Below are 16,444 nucleotides of genomic sequence, written 5' to 3'. Positions count from 1 at the left end.
CATGTATATAGTTACATATCTAAACATGCTCATATATATTTAAATGCAAGTATGTATGTATGTCTTCTCTTTCTCTTTTTAACTTAAATTAAATTTTCACCGGCCACCGGCTCGGTAGCAAGGTTGTGATGATACCGAACCAAACAAGTATTCAGAGACCAGCTGCTATATATTCAATTATAGACCAATTTCCAGTTATAAAGCGACAACAACACTGACAGAAATTAAATTAAGGTGGAGCTCCAGCATAGCCGCAGTCCTACCACTGAAAACATTAAAAGAATAAAAGGAATATATATACATTAGCTGGTACCAAGTTTTAAACCTTAAGTAGTATACCATGCTAAGTGTTTTCAATGAAAAGTGAGACGGTAAAATTAATCAAGTCCCTTGCTACAAATCCCTCCCAAGCGAGATTTTTGTAATACATTTTTATTTGGTCTAGTTTATGTGTTTTTAGTGAACGTACAGCATTCAACGGCTAATAGTTCAATTTATGTAGGTACTGTACGTGATGTTAATCACTTCTAAAAGTACAAGTGAGAAAATGTGTAATTTAATATCTTACGAGGTAAATTCAGTTTCCTTTCCTTGTGGCTAACGTTACTTGCGATAAACCGTCATTCACTGATTTGACGGCGTCCATGCTGGAGCACGGCTCTAAGGTATGTATATATTTTATCTTAATGATTCTTATCACTATCAGTTGTTAAGAGCGCTTCCCGTGGATCTTTTATGAATCGGAAAAGTGTTAGATTAAACTATTCATATCATCCAGTTAGGTTGAAATTAGTGAGATTACGTTTGATTGAAATATGAAATTAAACGATGGATTGAAAGTGTTTCTGTGTGATATGAAAAGATTAGACTATCAAACCTTTATAGTTTTCTGAAATATTTTCTTGGGAATACATTCCTTAATGCATAAAGATAAATAGTAACATTGAAATTACTATATCTCCCACGAGCAAGATCAGTCCTACTAACCTTAATTAAGAAAATGGTGTAACACTTATAAGAACGATAATTGTTCAGACATTTTCACATTTACTTATAACCCACTTCTATAATGAAGCATGAGACGGATCAATTACAACGTGACAGAAGACAAGCCATTTATCTTTCTGCATGCGTAAACATATTAGAGTCACTGAAATACCTGGCATATTTGCTCCATTTGAAACCCATCATTCAATTATGAATTGCTGTCCATAATCAAAAAATATCTAGTGATAAAGATATTAATAAATATCAATTTATTTTAGATATATTTGTCTTATTTAATCTGTGTAATACTTTACTTCAATATGATATTGAAATAATGTGTTTCAATATCTTGTTTCATAAATGTCATTGTCAAGATGGCAGATTTTTACTTTGTAATCCCATTAGATGATGACTCAATGTGTCTTACATTTTTGACATGCAGTCAGAAATTAAACAACATTTATACTTTGCCTTGTTTGCTAACATAATACCGAAGGTATAGCCAGTTGTATGACTTATTATTCTCTGTTATAATTCATACTGTTATCGGGATATAAAAGCAATAAACAATTTTTGTAACGTAATTTCCCTCACCATATCTATCAGCGCGAGCATGTGACTACAAGCCAAAAAGAGGTGATGCTTTGCATCATAGCATCATCTTAGTTCTCTATATGCGTATCCCTGCAACTTATATTAAAAAAAAAGTGTCTGTAACTTCGTGCAATGATAGTAAATTATCCTAATTTTTTTTATGTTGCAAAGTACTAAAGAACAGTATAGGTGAAATCTTTCATGATCTTACTTTTCTGTACTAAAATCCTACATGATCGTTTTTTAGGCAAGTGATGAAATACAGCTTGCAGAATAGCTATGTAAAAGCTATAATTAACAAATTTAAAGGCCTTTAAAACAGGTAGATTTATTTGTATTTTCCCACGTCTTATTACATTCTCTTTTTATAGTTCAACAGTTATATCAGAAGCTGGTATATCGAGTATTAGGAAGGCTTAACCTTAATCTTCTCCAATGTATATATATATATATATATATATATATATATATATATTTGTATGTCCTTGACTGGTGAATCCTTATCGTATTTTTATACCGCACAGCAGCATATTGTTACTTTGAATGACACGATAACTGATGCCTCTTTAAAACAGTTTAGTACCGAAAACTATAACCATGTTGATAATTCGAAAAGCACACTAAGGAGGCTACAAGTTTTAAAGAACTTATTTCCCTTCCAGCTAAGTAAGCATGCATAAAGCTTAAATTACTGAATTCCTCTAACATATGTAACTATAAAATTCCTTTGTGGGAAGACTCACCATTTATCACATGAATTAATCTGACTGCTCTGTAACAGAATTTTGTTTTCACAGCGTACATCTGCTGACATAACATTTACAAAACTCTATGCTAGATATAGAAAATCGCCAGATGTAGATACTTACACTATAATATTGCACAAATAAAAGCAAGTACAACGAAGTAAACATGTACGTTATCACTGGATTTACTTGAAAAGCAGCTAAATACTCCTCAAGTCACGAACTACCGTCTTACAAATGGAACTGATACATTATGTATTAATCTAGATAATCAGCTTGAAAAACAGACAAGAAAGGTAGCTAACTTAGCAGAGGCGTTAGTTCAAATTCCCCGGAAAGTGAGAGTTAGATAGATAGACAGATACAGAAAATCGTCCTAGCACTTAACTCGTACGTTATATCGATTTCAAGAGGAAGAAAACCAAAGTTAACCTCGGCTGTACTTGGATTCAGAAGGATGTAAAGAGCCGCACCAATTATCGAAAATCCTTTGTCCACTGAGTCCACTATGGAATCACCAGAAACTGTCAAAGATTTTCATGATATTAAATACCTCATTAGAGAACATGTTTAGGAGCAAACAAACGCATGAGCCCCTAAATTGATGCTCGAACTGGTAGAAATAGCCACTAAATATCCCTTGAATCTCATCTGAACATCTTCAAAGAAATGACGCATTGGCTGATGTACTGCTATATAAGTATGCGTGAACATAACATATATTGCTGTGCTAACCTCTTAGTAATCAACAGCAACAGCATAAATTTGAGAGTTTATATTCTAATTCATTAATATATGAGTTGTGTAATCGCTATGCCATGATTATAATTCAGGTTTTATTGACGTCAATAGCAAAATGTATATGTATATGTATATATATATATATATATATTTATATTCGCTCTTTCATTCATTCTTGATATAAATACGTAGAAATACATATATACATACGTGCGTAGAAATATATGACTGTGCACGTGTGTATGTGTGTGTGTGGGTGGGTGGGTGCGGTTGTGTGTGTGGGGAGTGCATACGATTAAATTTACGAATTAGAGAAAATAGTCGTCAATATTGCAGCAACCATAAATTTGTCGCCTCAAATTCGCATATACACACACACACACATACATGTATGTATACATATACGTACGTATACATACATATATATATATATATATATATATATATATATATATATATATATATATATATATATATATATATGTGGGAGAGAGACGGTAAAGATGGGAAAGATATAGAGGTATGCATATATGAATCCAGATAACTTTCACATGTATCTCATGAGATTTGATTTTCGTAAAAATATACATTCGAAAATTCAAAAATATCACTACATTATAATAGAAATTGACTACAATAATTCACGGAAACTTCTTTGCACATACTTGCTTTGGGCTATATTAAGCAATGTCCAATCTATTTATCGTTTGCATACAGTAAGTGCTCATATGAAGAATACAGACATATGCTCCAAAGTGTCTATATTTTCTATCATTTGTATGGGTGTTTAGTTCACTGTGACCATTATTATTAATAATGTTACCCTCTTCACCATGAAGTCAGAACGTTCCTAATCATTCAAACATTAATTTATTTACCAGAGCAAGAGATCTCTCGGGGTCAAGAAACCCTCTCTGAACTCCACCCCTTAGTGATATCGTATAAATAGTTATTGAAGAATACAACCATCATTTTAAATTTTGTATACGGTTGAGTATCTGTCTTGTGTGTGTGTGTATGCGTGTGTGTGTGTGTGTGTGTGTGTGTATGTGTCTCTGTGTGTGTGTGTGTGTGTGTGTATGTGTGTGTGTGTGTGTATTATAATTTAGTAAATAAGAGCAACCCATTCCATCAAACCTAAAAGAATGAAACATGTCATTGATCTCCGAAGGATTTGAATCGAGAACATAGAGAGAGAGCTACACCAAATTATTTACTTCCAGTGTATAGTCAAGTCCGTCTTCGCGAATCATATTCTTCCATCTACCTGAGATAAAATTTAATTAATGGGTCCAGCTGCGAAACATTCGTGAATTGCATTATCATTCTATGCGACTCTGTAAGCTGTACTTTATTAGAGATTTATGGGCTTATTTTACCGAGAAAGAGTTGACAATAAGTGTCATTCATACAATGCTTCGTTGACAAATGAATGAGATCTTGTTGCTTTCCTGCCTCTAGCCGGACTTCTTTTACAAGAGCATAAAATGCTTCTTCTCGTAAGCTGCAACAATAATAGAACTTGCAAGGAGATGCTGCTATATTTGACTTAATGAGCAATTATAATTCTAAGAATGTTCTATGACAACACATCCAATTCTGTAATGGTACTAAACACAATATATAAAGGAATAAAATGGTGTAGTGCAGGTATAATTTGTTGTGGTGCTGATAGTAGTAGTAGTAGTAGTAGTAGTAGTAGTAGTAGTAGTAGTAGTAGTAGTAGTAGTAGTAGTAGTAGTAGTAGTAGTAGTAGTCGTCGTCGTCGTCTCGGAGCATGTGTGAATGAGAAAAGCTTAAATTGCAAGATAGGAAGGGCATTAAGCTCTTCGTTAGGAAATAGTTACTCGCTGAAAGCATGTAAGGCTGAGGTTTCCACCCTGGGTAAGTGTCTTCTACGATAGGCTCGGGCCGACCAAATCATCGTGAGTGGATTTGGTAGAAAGTGAAGGAAGCCCGTTGTATGTATATACGTGTGTGTGTTTAACCCCTACCATCGCTTGACAACCGCTGATGGTGTGTTTATGTCCCCGCAACTTAGCGGCTCGATAATAGAGGCCGATAGGATAAATATTAGGCTTACAAAAACATGTCCAGTGGTCGATTTGTTCGACTAAAACCCCTTAAGGTTGTGCTCCAGCATGGTCACAGTCACATGTCTGAAACAAATAAACCAGTAAAAGAATAAAAGAATAATACGTAAATTATTCGCCCGGCATGCGATACATATGAGAAATGAGGCTTCAGTAACATCGTTTTTCCTGCGCTCTTAATCATTACCGACCGCAATCTCTTAAAATAAGGGACATATTAAGAAAGGGGCATCATCTTAACAATGACTTCCATTAGGGGTCTTTTCAAACGCAGCAGGGTTAATCTTGGAACAACAAGTAGCGACGATGGACGTGATTACGGCAGCAACGGAGAAGGAGTCAGATTTGACGACGACAATGACATAAATAGCTGAAACAAAAATAGTAATTAGATTAGTGACCTGACTAATATATCTACGGAGTTAATATCGTATTGTATCTAGATTAGAACTGTAATTTAAATATCTAGTGTTGCCATATATTTTATCTATTTATTTAAGCCTGATAATGAGATCACATAGCCTAAGATTTAGAGTTGTTCCACGTGCGATCGTGAAATTGTGGGTGGCGCCCGTTGTTCTTGAGCAAAACACTTCATCTCACATTGCTTTACGATCACTTCGACAGCTGAAGTATGGTGCAGAGCACTTGTTCAAGTCACGCTAGTTTGATGGCGGACATAAGATCATGTACAGTGCAAACATTTATTCACTATAAGGAAATCATCGGTGGAGCTTGTTCAGCAAGAAATTGCAGAACCATCTTTCTCTGACTCGAGAGACCAACATAAACAAATAATTAAGCCTGTGAGTGAAATTTAAAGTGCATGTGTGGTTTCCTCAGTCACTTACATGTTAACTTAAGTAGTAGACAGTTCAGTTAATCGGAGCAAATGCTTATCGTTGACAGCGGCAGAGAATATATTAACACCAGCATCAACAGCATCATATTTGTGATCGTGGATAAAACACTAAAATATCAACACCTGATATGTAAGTACACATAGAGCAACTAGATTTCATTATTCGCTATGGAAAAGTATCTAGGTACTACTAAACTGTTAAGGTCGCGTTGTTGAAATAAAGTCAAATATTTATGCTGGATAATCTACTTATATCATGTCAATTTGCGTTCTTGTGTTAAATTTATGTTCACTCGGTCCCCAATATGGAGCAGAAGTATTATATCAGTGAAGAGAAATGAAAATAGTAATGGTTTCTAAATTAAGAAGAGGACCAGAATATTTCAGAGAAGTAGGATAGTCGATACCATCGACCCAGGTACTTGATAGGTATTTCATTTTATCTACACTGAAATTGAGAAGGAAAATTTGACCGCTACGAGATTTGAACTCAGAACCAAATGAGCCTGAAGAAATATCACAAAAGCGTAAAGAGTAAAAACTGTTTCCTCACAGCCACATGGACTAAATTTTAATGGGTGGTAATATTTAAGTGAATCGATTTCAATAATCTTTTACCGCCTCCGGAGCCTCGGTGAGATTTCAACTCAGTATAAATAGAGCCTGGTTTATACAGCCTATATATTTCACTAGCAGCTAAACCCAGTTTCACCCGGCCTGTTTGGATGATGTGGCTGTGATCGTTTTCGGTTAGGCATAATCTATAACAGCGTTTCTCAACCTTATCATTTCGGGTCCCCTGTTTCGATTGGAGCCTGCAGCTGTTTGAAGATTTCATCAACACCCAGTCAGAAAATGGTTTCAGGAGTTGTAAAGAAAGAATTTGTACGGAGTCTGTTTCTGAGAGCTATTCTATTGGACGTCTGTTTAATCATTAAAACATTTATTTGATTATGAACATAGAGAGAAATTATACATTAATCCCAATTTTAGTAAGCAGTTGTATCTGTAAAAAATGTATTTGCAGAGAGCAGAAATTGAAAGATATATCAATTGGGCGTGCATGTGTGTGTGTGTGTGTGTGTGTGTGTGTGTGTGTATGTGAGAGGAAAAGAGGAGTGAAGTTGTGTGTCATTGACTTACGTTGGCTGGCACGGCAAGTACGAAGCTTTTGAGGCGGCAGGTGACTGGGTGATTTGGAAGATGTGAAGAAATGCCGTCTTTTCAGTGGAGCGCTTCTTTATAGGCAACATTTCTCGTTTTCCCTTCTGATGCACAAATGTATAGACTTTGTGGCCTGCCAACACGGGAGCATCCAATGTAATGTTGACCGTGGGAGAACACTTGCTCTGTGAAATTTAAACCAACCATTTGCAATGATTGACCCTGTGCCTTATTTATTGCCATTGCAAAGGAAGGTTTGACAGGAAATTGAAGCCGCTTAAACTTTTCGATTGTATCGGAGTGAAGGAGGGACATTAGAGTTATAAGAACGTCTTAACCAACGGCCGGTCAATCCAAAATGGTTGCTTGTAAAACTCGGGAGTATAAATTATGATTAACATGCGCGTTCTGTTACACATTATAGGAGCATCCAAATTCCGCAGCAGCATGATGGGCGCCCCTCTTCACAACTTTCCAAGAAGTAATTCCTTCCCCCCGTAACTTTCCAGGAAGTAGTTACTCCCCTCCGGAACTTTCCAGGAAGTAATTCCCCTCCTCAGACCTTTCCAGGAAGTAATTTCTCAACTTCCTCACCCTCCTTGGAACTCTGCAAGAAGTAATTTCACTCCTTCCTCCCCTTAAAACTTTACAGGAAGTAATTCTTCCTCCTACTTGGAACTTTCAACGAAGTAATTCCTCCCCCACCAATTCCTTCGAACTTTCCAGGAACTAATTCCTCCCCTCCTGCCCTTCCTTGGAAGTAATTCACCGGAAGTAATTCGTCGCACCTCCCTTCGGAACTCTCCAAGAATTAATTCACAACCCTCCTCGCAACTTTCCATGCAGTCCTCGCAACTTTCCATGCAGTCCTCGCAACTTTCCATGCAGTCCTCGCAACTTTTCATGCAGTCCAGGAAATCCTCGGAATATTAAAAAAAATAGCTCATCCCCGGGACTTTCCAGGCAGTAACAACCTAGGAACTTTCCATGAAGAAAACCCTCGGAACTTTCCAGGAAGTCCCATCCGGGGAACTTTCCAGGAATCCATCGGAGCTTTCCAGGAAGTACCGACCTCAGAAGCTTTCGGGAAGTCCCATCGTTGGAACTTCTCATGAAAAAATCCCTGGGGCTTTCCATGAAGTAACCCGTCCTCGGAAATTTCAAGGAACTCCCACTCTCGGAACTTTCCAGGAAACCCTCGGAACTTTCCAGGAAGCAGCTCATCCTCAGAACTTCCAGGAATTTACCGGAACTTTCCAGGAAGTCCCGTCCTTCGAACTTCCCAGGAAATCCAGTCATCGGAACTTTCCATGAAGAACAAACCTTGGAAATTTCCAGGACGTAACTCATCCTCGGGAATTCCCAGGAAGTCCTTCCCTCGGAACTTTCCAGGAAGCACTCGAAATTTTCCAAGAAGCAGCTCGTCTTCGAAACTTTCAAGGAATTTTCCATCCTCGAAACTTTCAAGCAATTTTCGGAACTTTCCAGGAAGTAGCGTCTTCGGAACTTAGCAGGAAATCCTATCCTCGGAGCTTTCCTAAGAAAGTCCTCGGAAATTCCCACGTATTAGTTCATCCTCGGAACTTTCCATGAATTACACGTAATTTTCCCGGAAGTCCCATCCTTGGAAATGTCCAGGAAGTAACCCAGCTGTGGATCTTTCCGGGAAATATTCGGAATTTTAGAGGAATTCCTCGGATCTATCGAGGTAGTACCATCCTCGGAGGTTTCCAGGTAGTAACATCCTCGGAACTTTCCAGGAAGTCCCAGCCTCGGAACTCTCTTGGAAGTCCTATTTATCCCATCCTCCCCTTCCTAGGAACTGTCCAGGAAATAATTCGTCCCTTCCTTCCTTGGAATGTTCCAGGAAGTAATTCCTTCTCCTCCTCGGAACTTTCCAGGAAGTATTTCCTCACCATCCTCGGAACTTTCCAGAAAATAATTCTTCTCCCTCTGAACTTTCTTGGAAGTAATTCCTCCCCTCCTCCACTTCCTTTGAAGTTTCCATGAAGTAATTTGCCCCCCTTTTTGGAACTTTCCTGGAATTAATTCCTCCCCCTCCTCGGAACTTTCCATAGCAGCCAAATGTTGATGGTGTGTGTGTATATGAGAGAGAGAGAGAGAGAGAAAGAAAGAAAGAGAGAAAGATAACTGAAATTTTTCCATTCAGTCTTTGTAGTGAGTGAATGTGTGTGATTGACAGAGAAAAACGGAGAGAGAGAGAGAGAGAGAGAGAGAGAGAGAGTAATTATGTATGTATGTATGTATGTATGTATGTATGTATGTATGAATGGCTTCCGTGACACACACTCACATACACGCATGCACGCAGGTTGTTTTAATTGATTATTCTCGGTAACTATGGGGGCTAGGAAAAAATAGAAAGCGCATTCCAATCTATGCACCCGTCTCCACATGTGTGCAATTTTTCACGTGAATCCAACCAGCCGTTTGGCCGTGACCTTCGAGACAAGAAAGAATGCAACCGTCGCCCATGTTCAATTTATATTATAGATTACCATTCGTTTCAAGTTTTGAAACAAGGCCACCAGCTTTGGGGAAGTTGTAAGTCAATCACATCGTCCCCGGTGCTCAGTTGTTACTTATTTTATCAATCCCCAAGTAATGAAAGGCAAAGTCAACCCCGCAAGTATTTGAATCTCGAGTCAGAAGAAATGATGTTAAGCATTTGCCGGCACGTTAACCATTCTAACAGATCACTCCACGTTAACCATTCTAACAGCTCACACAGGGGAAATAATAATAATGATGATTTATAGCATATACACAGATCTATGAACGTTTTGGAAGATGAGGAGTTTTATTCTTCCTCACTATTTGAACGTTAGTATATTTCATCGATTCCAGAAATATTGCCTGTGATGTTGTGCCTGATAAGGTAGAAATTAGGAAATTACAATTGACGTAAATAATATTGTAAATTCTTTTGTAACTTGAAGCCCTTCACCAGACATTACAGGAATGTGTGGTGAAGGGTCTCACTTTACAACCACATGGTTTCAGGTTCCGTCCCACTGCACAGTATCTTGGGTAATTGTATTATGCTATAGCTCCAGGCTTGTTAATGCCTTCTGAATGAATTTGGTACGCGGAAACTGTGTGAAAGCATATCGTATACGCACATCCACATACACTTACACACAAAAACAAACACATGCACGCACACACACACACACACGCATATATATATATATATATATATATATATATATATATATATATATATATACATATACATATATAAATATATGTGGGTATGCATTTTGGTGAGTATTGTATTTATGTCTGTCTTCTAACCGGTTTTGGTTTGATTACGTCCGTTATGGTTCAGCAAAACATCCAGGGAATAATCGAGATTAAAAAAAAAATATATATATGTACTGAGATCGATATGTTCGACTTCAGAACGGTGTTCTCATTTGGCCGCAGACCAATGACGGAAACAAGTAAGCGATGAAACATTTTGCGATCCTTTGCCTCGTGGGGTGATGCAAAGGCATTCATGGGAATATAGAAAGGCCATAAAACTACTTCTACTACTAGTAAAAGTGCTCACATACGGACAAATGCACAGATTTAGAGACAGTGAAATATATTGAAACTTGTAGATTGCTCAAGCACTCTCGCCTAGATTAAATGCTGTCATCCTGACTGCAGTTCGACTTGAAAACTTAGCAGGTCGTCGTAAATAAATACTTCAGTGCAATATTGTCCTACGCTCTACCAGTTCTGCTAATTCACCACCAGTTTATCCCATGATTTCCTGACTTTTGCCAATCCGCGGCTAGCACTATCTCTTCTGGCAACCCAACAATATTTTCACACACTTTCAATTTTCCAATTTTACCGTTTTAATAATTGTTATACAATATGTTCTAAGTTCAGAATGCAAAAGGAAATCGAGTCGCAAACTAATTTATCGCTTATTCTTCGGCTCCAAATTGCAATTCACAGCAGAAATGTATTAGTAAATAGAAAACAAATTCATTTGGTAATCATTAAATATAAGTCTTGTTTCATTTTCTAGAGACATTTATCTGAGTTTAATATTTAGTTTTACAAAATGATTTATGTACAAAAATATGAAAGTAAAACAAGGTTTATTATATATATTTCAACTAGTTTAATGTGAGCTGCAAATACTATTCTCATCAATATTACGAATATATTAATATATATACATACACATATACGCACATGCATGTATATATACATATACATACACAGACACACACACAGACACACACACACACACACACACACACACACAAATATATATATATATATATATATATATATATATATATATATATATATGTATATCGCAATGAACAGTATTTTTACCAATGAGAAAAATCCATAAAACGTTATATTTAACATTTATTTGGAAATATATTTCTCTTGAGGTGGAACATTAATATGCAAAGGCTGGTCTCATGTATGAGAGAGGGAGAGAGAAAAATACAATAAAAAAACTTGCGAAAATTGTAGAGAATTTTATACGTGTACGTATATGTTTTATTGAAATTGTTTAAAATAACATTGCAGGAAATACTTCAAAATTTTCGAACATACAAAATAACAATAGAATCAAAGGCACTAATCATTCTACAAGATTATGAAGCCCAACATTGAAGTGGGAGTGCTATTTAAAGATTTTACAATACTTAAAATGTTTAGAATGTTATTTAAAATTCCAGAGGAGAAACTAATTTTGTTATAGCAATTTCAAATATCAATAGCCTTACAAATCATTCGGATGAGGAAATAATTTTGAACGATTCAGAAATTGTAATGTACATCACATTATTTTCATCATGCGGAAATTGTAAAAGATATATTTTATTGTCAATACAATTAAACTATAACTGGGAAAATGTTCAAATAATTTGATGTATTTGCATATTTGCGATTAACAGTAAGGGAATATATGAGTTCAAGGAAAGGAGCAAACTACTAGATTGGGGCTACAGCGGCAGTTTTAGGAGAAGCGGACTGTTTGGAAAGACAACAAATTATTTTTTATTGTGCATTAATAATTTTTACTCTTTGAGTATTTGCCATGCGCTTCCATAGTGGCAAGTTAGGAAATTTTATGTTTTTTAAAAAGAAATGTTATACAATCATACTCCGAATTTTTTATATAAAATATTAAAGCATTTTTGTGAAATATCACCATAGCTAATTATTAACTCTCTTCGCCACAGTAAAAGTGTTTCAGAACAGCAGAAACATATTGGTTGAGGAGTGTGAAGGACTGCGTAAGAAGTAAGATGATGGAAACTGTGATTTTTTGTGATGACGCGGATAATACAGGAGTAAATGTGTCTCATGTTGCGCACATCTTTTGGCTATAAATTTCCATAGATTACTGGTTAGTATTGTACAGTTTGACGGGTATGATTTCAAATATATTAACGTATGGTATTCTATTTCTCAGTGTTTCATTTCACAGTCTTTAAAATAATTTAACTCAAATATTATTGTCACTTAGGTGGGTACGATATGTTGATGAATGTCAAATATTTATCATTATAAAATGTTTCATACCAGATAAGAAAATATATTCATGTATTGTTGAAAAAAGCTTCTAAAATTCTTACGCGCGTTTTCCAAAATATACACTAATTCCTGTAGTAACAACAAATGTTATCGACAGAAAGATGACGCAGACATTGTATGCTCAGGTTATTTGAAAATCTTCAGTTAGATCAATGCTTGGTACATATTTTAATAAAGGTAGTACTAGCCTGAAATACAGCACCATGCCTGATATACTCTCTCGTTGTAGGGCAAAAGAATAGGACATTATGTTATTTATATTTTTTTCTAATTTCAGTATGAGTATAAAATCCCGTTTTAACGCCACTATCTAATCTCAGATGCACCCAAGGATAAGGTATCCAGGTGTTGGGGCAATCTATCTACCTCTATACAATTGATATTAAATAATATATATCTCATAAAACATACAGTTGAGCTTGCTAAAGGTATATTATTTCAGCAAATGGAATTATTTTCTCTGATCAAACGGCAACCAAAATTAAGAGTACATTTGTTAATTGAACTCTTTGGATGGGAAATTATAATCTTCTATCACAAAAACTCGTAGTTCAAATTTATTTTGTTCTCAAACACTATGGTGACAGCCATCAGCTAATCTTTGTTATCAAAATACTCCCTGACCAAAATCGTGCGGTAACCCAAGGAATTCCATCTCATGGAATTTTAATACAAGTGCCACACATCTAGTCATTAATATATCCAGATCAACATGCACATCGATTAATGATCTCAAACGACATCTTATCATATAAAATTGCATTACACTGTTCCCAATGCATTGAAGAAGTCGAAATAAAGACAGATATATAAACAGCTTTAACCCCATCATATTTTTCAAGTGTGTGAAGGCCTATGGCACAGTGGTTAGAGCGTTGGGCTCACGATCTTAAAGTAGTGAGTTTGGTTCCCACACCGGACTGTGTGTTGTGTTCTTGAGCAAGACACATTATTTCACGTTGCTCTAGTTTACTCATATGTAGAAACGAGTAGCGATGTGACTGGTGCCAAGATGTTTAGGCCTTTGCCTCTCCCTTGGATAACGTCAGTGGCGTGGAGAGGGGAGGCTAGTATGCAGAGTCTTCCTTAAGCAACCTTGCCCGGATTTGTGATTCGGGCGGTAACGTTCTGGGTGTAATGCTACGATCATTCATGACCGAAGGGGCTCTTTACCCTTTACCATTTTTCAAGTCAAATTTTAGTATTCTCTTAACTCGCCATACGGCAGTGGTTCTTCCAGGCTCTAGCATCTACGTTTTATCCAATTACATTGATCCCAGGGTTCTGCTTTTATTTTAGTTTATTATTTTGTTCATCTCAATGAAATAATGGAATAAAACACAGCTTTTACACTGGTTTTGAACATCATAAATGTAGATGTGGCATTATGTGCACAACATACCTTTATATATATATATATATATATATATATATATATATGTATATATATATATATATATATATATATATATATATATATATATATATATATATATATATATATATATATATATATATATTACATACATTTATATCTTTATACATATATATAAATATACACATAGATAGAGAGATAAAGCGATAGATGGATAGATACATACATAAATGCATGCTTACCTACAAATACATACATATATGCGTTTATATGTGAACGTATATATATATATATATGTATGTATGTACACACACACACACACAAACACACAAATACGTACACGTATGTATGTATACACAGAAACATAATATATATATATATATATATCTTTATATATATGCATGCACATATATGTGTGAGGTGGTGCATGTATATATGCTCGTATGTATGCATCGTATCATATGTATGTATGTATTATGTATTTATGTATGTATATATGTATGTATGTATGTATGCATATATGTATGTATGTATGTATGTATGTATGCGGGTCTATGAGTCTTTTTGCGAGAAAGTATTGATTGTTGTAAATGAGTAAATTCTTGTTGATAGCTTATCTTACTTGCAACAAGAAATAATAATTTTATCATTTTAAGTTTTTAACATTTCAACATTTTATTTACTTCAGGTTTGGATTCAAGGTGATGTTGGTCCACCAGCTCTAGTAATGAGAAAGAATTCGATTTTACTCTTGTACAGTTATTTGTTGATGGGTGAATAGGAAATAATAGTGGGTGTGCCACAACGGAAAACATAATATGGCGAGTACAGGGACCGAATTTAGGCGAAGAGAGGGGATGGGAATTATAAGTCGACGGGCCTGACATAGTAACGGTATAGTAGACAGTGTGCGGATACAGCAAGTGTATACTTCAGACATCGCAGTGAAATGCGAAACTATTTTACGTAAATCAGACGGGAAACATTTTTTTTAAAGATTAATAAGAGCATATGTAGTTCCAACTGATGTGGGTGAATTATAGCCTGTCATTTGAACCAAGTGAAAGACATAGTATATTGTGACAGTTAAGCATTTTCTGACTATCAATAAGATTGTCTTTGAAACACAGTTTTTGCTATGTTACAAGAGAGTGTGCATTCAGTTATGTACGCACATACGCGCATACGCACATATATACCTACCTACCCGTCATTTCAAAAACGCATACAACTGTAATTTATACAAGCAATTACTCACTCACATATCGTGTTTATACGTATTTATGTATCTGTGTTTGTATCTACTATAACACATAATCATTCTACTTCTAAATTATACAGCATCGTGAAATTATATGGAAGTTGACATGTCTTAAATATAAGCTGTATTGTTGCCAATCTAGTTTCAGAAAATCTCTCACAGGTTCATAGGTAAGTTCACATAATATAATGCTATCACCATTTCCTTTCGTTTAAAGTCGCTCAAAGCAGAAAGCAGATGCATACAAGAATAAGTTAATATCTCCTCCACGAAGCAGAAATTATGGTTATGACAGTAGAAAATGGCGAAGCACAGAAAATATTGAGAAGGAAGGAGGGAATAGGAAATATTATTGATACATCAGATGAACCCTTAAAACATTTGAAATAACTCCAAGATAATCAAATTAATAATTTGTACATACAGCTTTCGGTTTCAGTTTCTTATTTCATGTTGTTGTTGTTATTGTTAATGCTAACATTTCCAAATGGGTTTTAGAGTCGAAATAACAGAATATATTCCAATGCAGTACTGAAACGTTAATGGATATGTAGTATGGGGCCAGAGCCATATTGATTCTTAGTAGTATCCTTGCCAGTCTATGGAGACAACTGAATATGATTGCCTTTGAAGAGGCCACATCAACAAACGCATGATCCTATACACACGCACACATACGCCCACAAGTACATACACGCGTGCGTGTATACACAGGCTTATATATGAGTCCGCATGTATGTCAGATGTAAAGAGAAAGGCAAAGAAATGCTCTGTGAGACAGACAAAAGTTACAGATATATATAAAAGATTAATGTAAAGTGGGAAAGAAGGACATTAAACGACACCTGGCGTTTTGGGAACAACTGCAATATTTTTTCTCAAATCGCATTCTAACATCTTGATAAAGAGATGATGTACTGTGTGCCATAAAAATAGATGGGTGGTCTCAATTTCATTGACTTTAAAAACAGGCTTGCAGGAAAATAAAGCGATAAGATGGTGCAAAACATCGAAAAATATTATATACATGAATAGGTA

General features: G+C 35.7%; 1 long non-coding RNA gene across 1 annotated transcript in view; it reads right to left on the bottom strand.

Annotated features, from left to right (window-relative positions):
• The window catches only part of LOC128248845 (uncharacterized), a 98,919-nt gene extending 82,768 nt beyond the window's left edge, over positions 1–16,151 (bottom strand). The window contains exon 1 of the long non-coding RNA XR_008264965.2: positions 15,831–16,151. This is a non-coding gene — a long non-coding RNA (uncharacterized LOC128248845). The remainder of the gene's footprint in view (positions 1–15,830) is intronic.
• Positions 16,152–16,444: the final 293 nt, after the last annotated feature.

The sequence above is a fragment of the Octopus bimaculoides genome, chromosome 10, assembly GCF_046866305.1.
Source record: "Octopus bimaculoides isolate indiv1 chromosome 10, ASM4686630v1, whole genome shotgun sequence".
NCBI classification, from domain to species: domain Eukaryota; kingdom Metazoa; phylum Mollusca; class Cephalopoda; order Octopoda; family Octopodidae; genus Octopus; species Octopus bimaculoides.
Note: the sequence above shows the minus strand (reverse complement) of the source record. Positions and strands in the feature narration are given on the sequence as shown.